The 9,216-nt window shown below is 38.3% G+C and overlaps 1 long non-coding RNA gene across 1 annotated transcript; it reads left to right on the top strand.

Moving 5' to 3' along the window:
- Positions 1 to 465: 465 nt before the first annotated feature.
- Positions 466 to 3,863, top strand: LOC148816762 (uncharacterized). Its single transcript, XR_016094724.1, has 5 exons — positions 466 to 668; positions 1,184 to 1,301; positions 1,979 to 2,009; positions 2,846 to 2,906; positions 3,662 to 3,863. It is a non-coding gene; the product is annotated as an uncharacterized LOC148816762 (long non-coding RNA).
- The last annotated feature ends 5,353 nt before the right edge of the window (positions 3,864 to 9,216 follow it).

The raw sequence follows: 9,216 nt of genomic DNA, 5'->3' as shown, positions 1-9,216 counted from the left end.
CTTTCTGTAATTGCTGATTATATTTATATTGTTCATACATGAACACTTTGAATATACTGAATATATATAGTTCAGGTGGGGAGCTGCGTCAGCATGCGTAGGCTGCAAAGGAACAAGTAATAGGTTTATTCCACGCTGAAAAGAGAAGAAAGAAAACACAACGTTTCAGCCATGGAACCTTCTTCAGGTGTGACACCTGAAGACACCTGACAGACACCTGAAGAAGGCTCCACAGCCGAAACGTTGTGTTTTCTTTCTTCTCTTTTCAGCATGGAATAAACCTATTGCTTGTTCCTGAATATATATATATATTCCCTCGGCATTCAGTATATATACAGTATACTAAACTTATATTGTAGCCTAATATTAAATTGACTGTCACTTTGATACTTGCATACATTTCTGTTGCTTTGAAATCACTTTACCGTTAATGTAACTGAAATTTTGTTTTGAATCATAGATCTGGTTGACAGGAAACCAAGTTTTTAAACTGGTCCCGTCTTTCAGCACCAGAATATCTTTCTCAAGTGATAATCAAACTACTGGAGATGCTTCTGTAAAGATTATCTTCCTGAGAACAGAAGACTCTGGACTTTATCAATGCCAGGTGAAGAAAGTCCCTTTTATTCAGAAGACAACCATCAACCTGACAGTTTTAGAAGATCAGAGTAAGTGATTTGATTGAATCTAAAAACTCTGGCTTGCTGCTAGCGACATACTTTAAAAAAAGGGACCTTATTAGAGACACTATCAATATCACGCTAAGAGTCTTCAACAACAAAAGCAGCTGATGTTACCCTCTTGAAGCCTGGATAGAGTTAAATTCTTCCACAGAGAGTCATTTTATCTCCACTCTGTAGCTCCAGAGGCAAATGAACTGGAGGAGGCTTATTGCAGATTGAGGAAAGTGTACAATAAAGTAAACATTATCCCGACTGCGCTGTAGAGTCCTGCTGCATTGCGCTATGAGAATTGAAAAGAGCAGTTTTCAGTTCTGCTGTTTTCTTTTAATTGAAACAGGAAAAAGGAAGGAATGAGGTATTCATATTTCTGTGGAGGTAGCTTTCTTTCATCACCAAAGTTCCACCTCAAGGACAATTTACATGGCTTTTACTCAATTGCTCAGCTGTGTCTCGGTACAGCCTTGGGTCTGCTGTTTCCTGGAACTGTTCTGTCTCCTCAGGAATGACAGAGGAGGCCTCCTCCAAATATATTTTCACTTCTGTGCCTCTCCTGTTGCTGCTCATCTTGGTGCCTTTGGGGATTTGGTGCTTCAGAAGAAAATGTGCTTCTGAGGACAGGTAAACACGTTTGCGGTACTTTTAGAAAAAATCCCCCAATATGAAAACTTCATGAGAATCGGTCTGTCCTACTCATTCCTCCATTGTCTCTTACTTCATAATTCAACAGTGAAAGCAGTATGTCGGTTGACAACCACTCTCAAATACAACATTTCTTTCAAAAGGTCTCTCAATAACTCCTATTTGTCTAATAGTCACAAAGATTTGATTCATATGTTTTTATCTGCCAGCAGTATAAACAGCAGTGCTGATATGTGCTAAAAGTGTTACCTCAGATCTTCTTCACAATAGTAGTTTGCTCCTTCATTAGTCAAATTGTATTTATTGTGTCTGTGTTTTTTTTGAAGTGTTATAACCCTTACTGTTTTCATACGCATGTGCAGAGAGCCATTACTAAGGTCAAGCAATTGATGTGCTCTGATTATTTTTAAAAAAGCACATTTGGTATCGACATTTCTTAAAGGGTCTTCTGCAATTTCTGAATCACAAGGAGAACAATCCTAGGAAGATGGTCTAGTGTACAATGTGTTTCTGGATTCCAAAAATCCCATGGAGGGCTTAAGATTTCTATTGGCGACAGCAATCAGATCACAGCTTTAAAAACGAAATGAATGTAAAACATAAAATATATAACACTTCTTCTCCGGTTAAAATTTCTAAAATTCTTCTGCTTTTAGAAAGGTAGAGCACTCTTCTTCGGTCATAAAGGTGAGTTCATTTTTATATTCTGTAAGGCCTTTATTAGATTAAATTTTATTACTACATAAGCCCTATCAAAGCTTTTCATATTGTTTAAGACAGAACGCTGAACATCATTTTGGCGTTTCAGGTGGTTTTGCAACTATAGAGCATTCCATAGCTTTGCTGTACAAGTATTGTTTAAATTCTTTTATTTCAGTGAATTTGGTCAAATTCTCTTTTGTTATTTTGTAGTAACATTGTCATCCAAAACAGCCTGTAGCAATAGAGATAACAGATAACGAGATGACAGATAATAGAGATAACAGATAAGATAACAGTATCTTTGTAATACAGTATGTAACGATCAAATAACAAGTCAACACCTCCCCCATTTGTTTAAGAAGAGGGAGAATCTTGAACAGGATTTCACTGACTGAGACGATCTACTCATTTACGCAGTCTGAAATGTTTTTATTCACTTCTTGTTTGTGAAGGATGTGTGTGAAGGCGAACACTGTGGTTTTTCTGCTGGTATCTTGCAGGTCACATGATTGTACGTTTTATGTTGCATTGGATGGATTTTGGTTTTGCATTACTACACAACTATTTTTGTACAAGCCATGTGGTGGATGTGTGTGTCTTTAAATTTAAACATCTCATTACAAAGGAAACAAGAATTAGCAGGGCTTTTATTGGTGGTCCAGTAATCACAAACACCTACAGATATTATTTTAATTTATTATTCATAATGGTAGGAAAGGAATGCTAGGTTGTGTTAAAAGAGCTCTTAATGTTGAATCAGTGTGCACAGAACAGTCTATTGGCTTTTTAAGGAATCAGCTTCTTTTTTGGTTCTTTTAAAGGAGAACGAAGTTTATGAGTCAGTGGATATGCAAAGAAGACTCAAATAAAAGAAAATGCCAGGTAAGTTGTCATTCAGGTGTTGTTCTCAGCGAGTTCAGGCCACAGACACCTCAAAGCTTTGAGCAAGACACAGACCTCTAAGGGCTGGAGTAAATTTCAGTGTGTAGAAGCAAGACGGTTGTACAAAATCTGAAACAAAGTAACAGGGTTTTAATATTAAAAGTGGCAGGAGGGTGGAAGATTGGATCTAATCTCATCTTGTTTTTTTCTGGGGTAAAATCACTATTTAGAAACTTAAGAGTTTACAGCAGCTCCTGCATTTGTGATTTCTGCATTGGAGTACTGGATCAACTAAAACTCCTTAAATCATTTATATGGACAACAAGCTGAAGGGGGTGGCACTGTGGCTCACTTGTTGGCATTACTGCCTCAGAGAACCGGGGCCCTTAGGGTGCTATCTGTTTGTTTGTTTGCTATCTGGAGTTTGTATGTTCTCTCCGTGTTGGTGTGGATTTCTTCTGGGTGCTGTGGTTTCCTCCCAGAGTCCAAAAACATACTGTAGGTTTGATTCTTCTAGGAAAATTGTCCCTGGTGTGAGTGTGTGAGTGTTTGTCTCTGTGTGTGCCCCACGATGTACTGGCGTCCCACCCAGGGTGTGTCCTGCCTTGTGACCATTGCTTTCTGGGATGGGCTCCGGCTCCCCCAGGACCGTGTTTTGGATAAAGCGGTTAGAAAATGGATGGATGGAACAAGTTAAAAAGCAGATGATCCCACAGTGAAAGAAAGGTAACCGATAATCGTATCGTTGTATACAGTTCATCTGGCAAGATCATCCTGGGACCGAGCCCCGAGATGTGGATCTCAGAATGGCCATCTAATCCACGGGTGTGACACACCGTCCTGGGAGAAGGTCACTCAGCGGGGAGGTCTGTGGGACTGGATGGCACTCTGAGAAAGACGACTCTGAAAAAGTTTGTGAAACCAAGCTTGATCCTTCTAGTGCAATGACTGTGAAGCTAATCTGTGAAGGCTTTTCTCTTGGAAAAGGACTGAATAATACTATTGCTTTGTTCTTTTCAGCAATTTCAAAGGTAAAAAAATACTTGTATTAAATGCTATTTCTGTGACATTTCTTAATTTATTAAAATACTTTTTTGGTAAATAAAGTGCTTTAAAAAGTAATAACTTTGTTCTTCAAAGCATTCATTATTATATTATGGAGGTAAAGCATAAGATTACCCTGAACTTATTTGGCTTACTTGTTTCAATTATTTTATTCAATACATTTGGAAGATTTTAACGAGCAAACCTAAAAAACAAAACAAATGGCATAAAATGCCTAAAACACAAAAAAACAAAACAAAGATAAGGCAACAGCCAGACAAAGAAACAACTGCTCAAACATGCTTATGCCTTTCTACGTTTTTCTTGTTGAAATAAAAGTATAATCACGGACAGTTTGGATGTATAAAGTAATCAGGGATTTGTACAAAGCTCATTCTTTTTCAAAACATTCGAGAAAGGAGCCCAGATCCTATGGAAGTCCTCCAGAGTGCCTGTATTATAGACACAAATCCTCTCCATTATAAAATAAGGAGATCACCTCATGAAACCAGCTCTTGACACAGGGTACAGTGACACATCTCCATTCTTTAACTGTGGCTGAAAAGCTGATCAACACATTTGTGCTCTCCCGAATTGACTACTGTAATGCTCTACTCGCTGGGGTATCTAAATCTACTTTGAACAAACTGCAGTATGTCCAAAATTCAGCAGCCAGAATCCTGATCAGGTCTAGTGCAAGTGTTCACATTACTCCTATCCTGGAGTCCTTGCACTGGCTTCCGGTCAAATTCCATGTAGACTTTAAAATCCTCATGCTCACCTATAAGGCTCTGCATGGCTTGGCACCTCAGTACCTGTTGGAACTATTATCGCCCTACTCCCCACCTCGCAACCTTCGCTCTTCTAATTCTGCCCTCCTTACTGTCCCCCAAGCCCGTCTACATTGTATGGGTGACAGGGCCTTCTCCTGTTATGTCCCCAAGCTCTGGAACTCTCTCCCCAAGGATATCAGAGAGTCACCTTCTCTAAACTCCTTCAAATCCAGCCTCAAAACCATCTTCTTTAGAAAAGCCTTTACTGAACTGGTTCCATTCTTCACCCCTCTGCTTTTCTTACTACCACCATCCACGGTCTCCTCTGTATATTGTAATTGTGTTTTATCTTGTGTATTCTTTTTATTTAATCGTGTGTATTCTTTTTATTTATTGTTGTTGTCATTCTGTAAAGCACTTTGAGAAGCCAGCTTTAAAGGCGCTATATAAGATAAAGTTTATTATAATTATTCTTTAAGAAGAGCTGATTGTTCTTCCTTTGTCACTTTGAGAGTTACTGTACCTTTGAAAAACCAAAGAGTGCTAGTTTAGGATCTGGGGCTATATTCTTCCCAAACACCTTTGAGTTCCACTGAAATATTTCTACCCTAAATTTATATAACTCGAGGAGTTTCTGTGGCTTTGAAGCGGATTTTAAAATTTCAAGAGGAGAATTTAAATATTGGCATTCATACCTTTTTCATCATGGGATTTCTTGTGTCATTTGGGAACATGAGCAAGCAATGCTCTGTGTCATAGCAGTTTTTTGGTGTTAGAGGAGTTATTTTCCTTTGAAACAATTAATGATGAGCAACGTGAATGAGATGGTAACGAGAATAACTACCTTCAAAATATGGTACGTGGGTTTTGGAGATGTATTAGTTGAAGAGATTAAATTGTCAGAAGAATAAGGTAGTCTTTGGAAATGCATTGAATAAACACCAACTGTCTAACGACTGAGTGAAGCTTATCTCAAATATTTGTGAAGACAGAAATTACACCAAGCTCAGTAAGGATCACACCTGATCGCAACTTCAGATTAGCTCTGCTCATTATGTGTCTTGTACAAAATACCCTTGGGAGTGGAAAGGTGAGGTGAAAGGTTGAAATAAACTTATTCAACATAGAAAACCATGCAAGATTTGTAGAAATGAATAATTTCTAAACATCCGGAACAATTTCATAGTGTTATGACGAGGTAGTTGAATTGTTAAATGAAGACGTGATATTTGGCTGATATTTAGGGACTGGAATTGCCTTATTTGAACTGATCACATGTGTAATTCATTAATAACACAAAAGTGTTGCTAGTTTTTAGACACAGACAGACTGTAAGATTCAGTAGGCTTGTGCTTTTCAGGATCAGAACTGCAGATTCCTGATTCAAGGAGCTTTTCTGCTTGTATTATTAGTTCCACTTTATCAGGGATTTTTTCAAACCCAGTTTAAGTTGAAATTTCATCAGATAGTAATATTCCAGGCCTTGATCATGAAATCATGTGTCACAAGGACAGCCTCTTGCACAATGTCTGATATTCATTTCCCCTGTGTTGCACAAGATGGTGTTGATTTACAGTCTGACATTTGAATAAGACAGACTTAAGGAAACTCTGATATTTTGTCTACCAGTTAATTAAGTAAAAAGAAGTTCCTTAAAATTTGTTGTTTAGGTTTAATCAGATTTGAAACATATTGTAGTTACATTAGGCGCAAAGCAGTGTAATCTTTAGCACATCATTGTATTAAAAGACACGTGAAGTTAAAGAAGGGAAAAAAAATCCTCTGTGGAATTGGATAAAAAAACATACGAGAAAGTATAGAAAAAAAAGGAAAAACTAAGAAGGGGCTCTACGCTCCAGCCAACCAGTTCCACAACCAGACGCGTTAAGGTGGAGATTTTATTGCTATAGTTGAACCCAAGTGTTTGGAGTTGAACTTGTTGTCCAGAATGTTCAGTCCGGAAACAGAAGGAGACAGTCCTTGCTGACTTCATTTACATTCTTGAATATGAGTGTATTTAACATTATTTGTAGCCCTCTGACTGGCTGATATTTAAGTAATTGATAAAATGACCAAACGTAAAACAGAGGCAAAAACACAAGGTTGGCCTGGTTTAAATATTGAGGGAATGGCCTATTCTAACAGGCAGTTGCCTGTATTTATATACAGCCTTTCATTTCAAAGGATCACACAGCTCTTTATAAATATCTCACCCACCATAGAAGGGCAGCCCCACCTAGAAGATGCCCCACCAGCAATTCCACTATTTTTCACCAGGAGCCACAGTGTACAGCGGATCAGGGGAGAAATGAGAAATTGTTTCAGCAGTTGAATTGAATTGAAGGGGAGACTGAAGGAGGGTAGATTATGCAAAACCAGAGTGGGTTTTAGCCAGGACTCCAGAGCTAACAGCTCCAGCCTTGGAAACAGGTATTCAGGGTCTTCAAGGACCAAGTATTTAGGGCCCTGGTTTCATATTTCATTGTAATGATGGTCAAGTTTTTATTTTGTGATTTTCAACTAGATTTGACTAATAGGGAGCATAATTATTTGAGGGTCACTGAGACATCCTTGTGCAAAAATGGATCATTGACATTTTTGATCTTGCCTAACGTGGTAAGTGTGAATCAAATCATTACTCAACTTTTGATGCTTTTGAAACAGCTCTGGTTTCTCAAAACGCTGTGAACAGAATTTTTGAGGTGTTCTGGAATAGCTGGACATGTGCTCTGGCTGGGCAAATGATCAGGAATTCCTCACACACCCCATTAAACCTGACATTATCTGGGGACAGTAGATTTGCCTCCAGTGCATCATGAGACCTCTAAGTGGCATGGCCTGTGAACTGGGAGGGAGGAGTATCAGGGTGGGAGAGCGAACAGTGAGTTTGAAAGCTGTTGTTCAGCTTTCGAACTGTTGTTCAGGAGCGCACAGGCAATGACCATTTAACAGTCAGGAAAGGTGAAAGACACTGTCCAACACAGCAAAGGCACTGCTCTCTTGTTCCTTTCTGTGCTCCTGTTTGACATCAGGCTTGACATGGGCAGCAGTGTGGAGCACTCATTGGGTTTCTGGACTTATAACTGGGAAATTGCAGGTTCCACTTTCCAGGTGAGACACTGTCATTGTACCCTTGAGCGAGGTATTTCCTAATATATTAAAAATTATAATCCATATTAAAAAACTAAATAGGCGAAAATGTTGGTTTCTTATGGCAAATTTGTGCTGACAGCGATTTGTAAAGGTTGAATCCGACATCGAGCACGCCTTTTAAGATTTGTAAATAGGAGCTTTATTTTTACACGTTTATGCTAAATATAAAAAGTCAATACCTCGGTATTTTAATGCTAAATGATGTAGGAAATAATCAAAGGTTATAAAATCGCTATCTATTCAATATAAACAAAATGCGTCTTCCTGTAATCGAACCAGTTGTCTACTTCTACAAACTTCAAACGCGACCTCCTCCACAGACGAGTGTAAAAAGATTGCCATCTAGCGTTAATTGTCTGAAATGTCACGTGCTATATAGAAATAGATATAATTGGCTGCTCGGCTCCTTACGTCCCACCAATAGAATTTGAAAAGAATGTTTTAGCTCTTGTCCAATAGAAACAGCTCTTCTGTTGAACAACTGACCAATAGAAATTCTACCTGCTTTACTCGTAGCAGACCAATAAGAGCTCGATTCTAGTTTACAAGCTTAGTACGATAAAATCCTTTATCTCCGCAGACGTGGAAAAAGGCGACTATTATCACCTTTTAGATTTGACCTCATATTAAAGAAATCGTAATGTTTTCAGTACTGAGCTCTGTGAAGTTGGCAACAATTCCTGGCAACAAAACAGAAACGTCCCTTTTAAGATCCTACTGAGCATTTCAAAGTGAAAATTCATGAAAGTCCCCAAAACTTTATTGAATTGATTTATATTTGACATTTTATTGTAAAAACAAATTTCTTGAATTTGTTACTTCAGAAATGGCAAATTTATCTAAAAAGGGAAACAGCGAACTACAACAAACTTCATATTAAAGTTACATTTTGACTCCCACTAAAATATAATTTATTCTATGGTGTATTTAATCATTTTACAAATTTGACATTACTCTGAAACCAAAGGATAGTAACTCAGCCAAAGGGGAGATATATGAAAAGGACAGACCTCCCCCAACTCAGAATGTGGCCTCAGTTCTGCCAGATTTTCCTCGCTGCAATTATTACTGGAGTTCGAACATACCCAGCCACCCATATAGTTGAGGACAATAACTGGTGCCATTGAGAAGCAAGTGGATAATTTAAAGCAGAGGTTGGACCCAAGGAGCATTTGCAATGCTGTAACAGATGTGGCGCGGCAGATAAGAAAGAAATTTGAAATATGCAAGCTTCAAGAACCTAGACCAGAATTAAAAGTAAAGGCTACAGTTCACATTTATTGTGGTGTGCAGTGCCTTATCCTCTTCCATTCCAGGACACAGTGCAGAACAGGTTTTGA

Source organism: Atractosteus spatula, chromosome 22 (genome assembly GCF_055471065.1).
Source record: "Atractosteus spatula isolate fAtrSpa1 chromosome 22, fAtrSpa1.hap1, whole genome shotgun sequence".
Taxonomy (NCBI): Eukaryota; Metazoa; Chordata; class Actinopteri; order Semionotiformes; family Lepisosteidae; genus Atractosteus; species Atractosteus spatula.
This window is presented reverse-complemented; position numbering and strand designations above follow the sequence as displayed.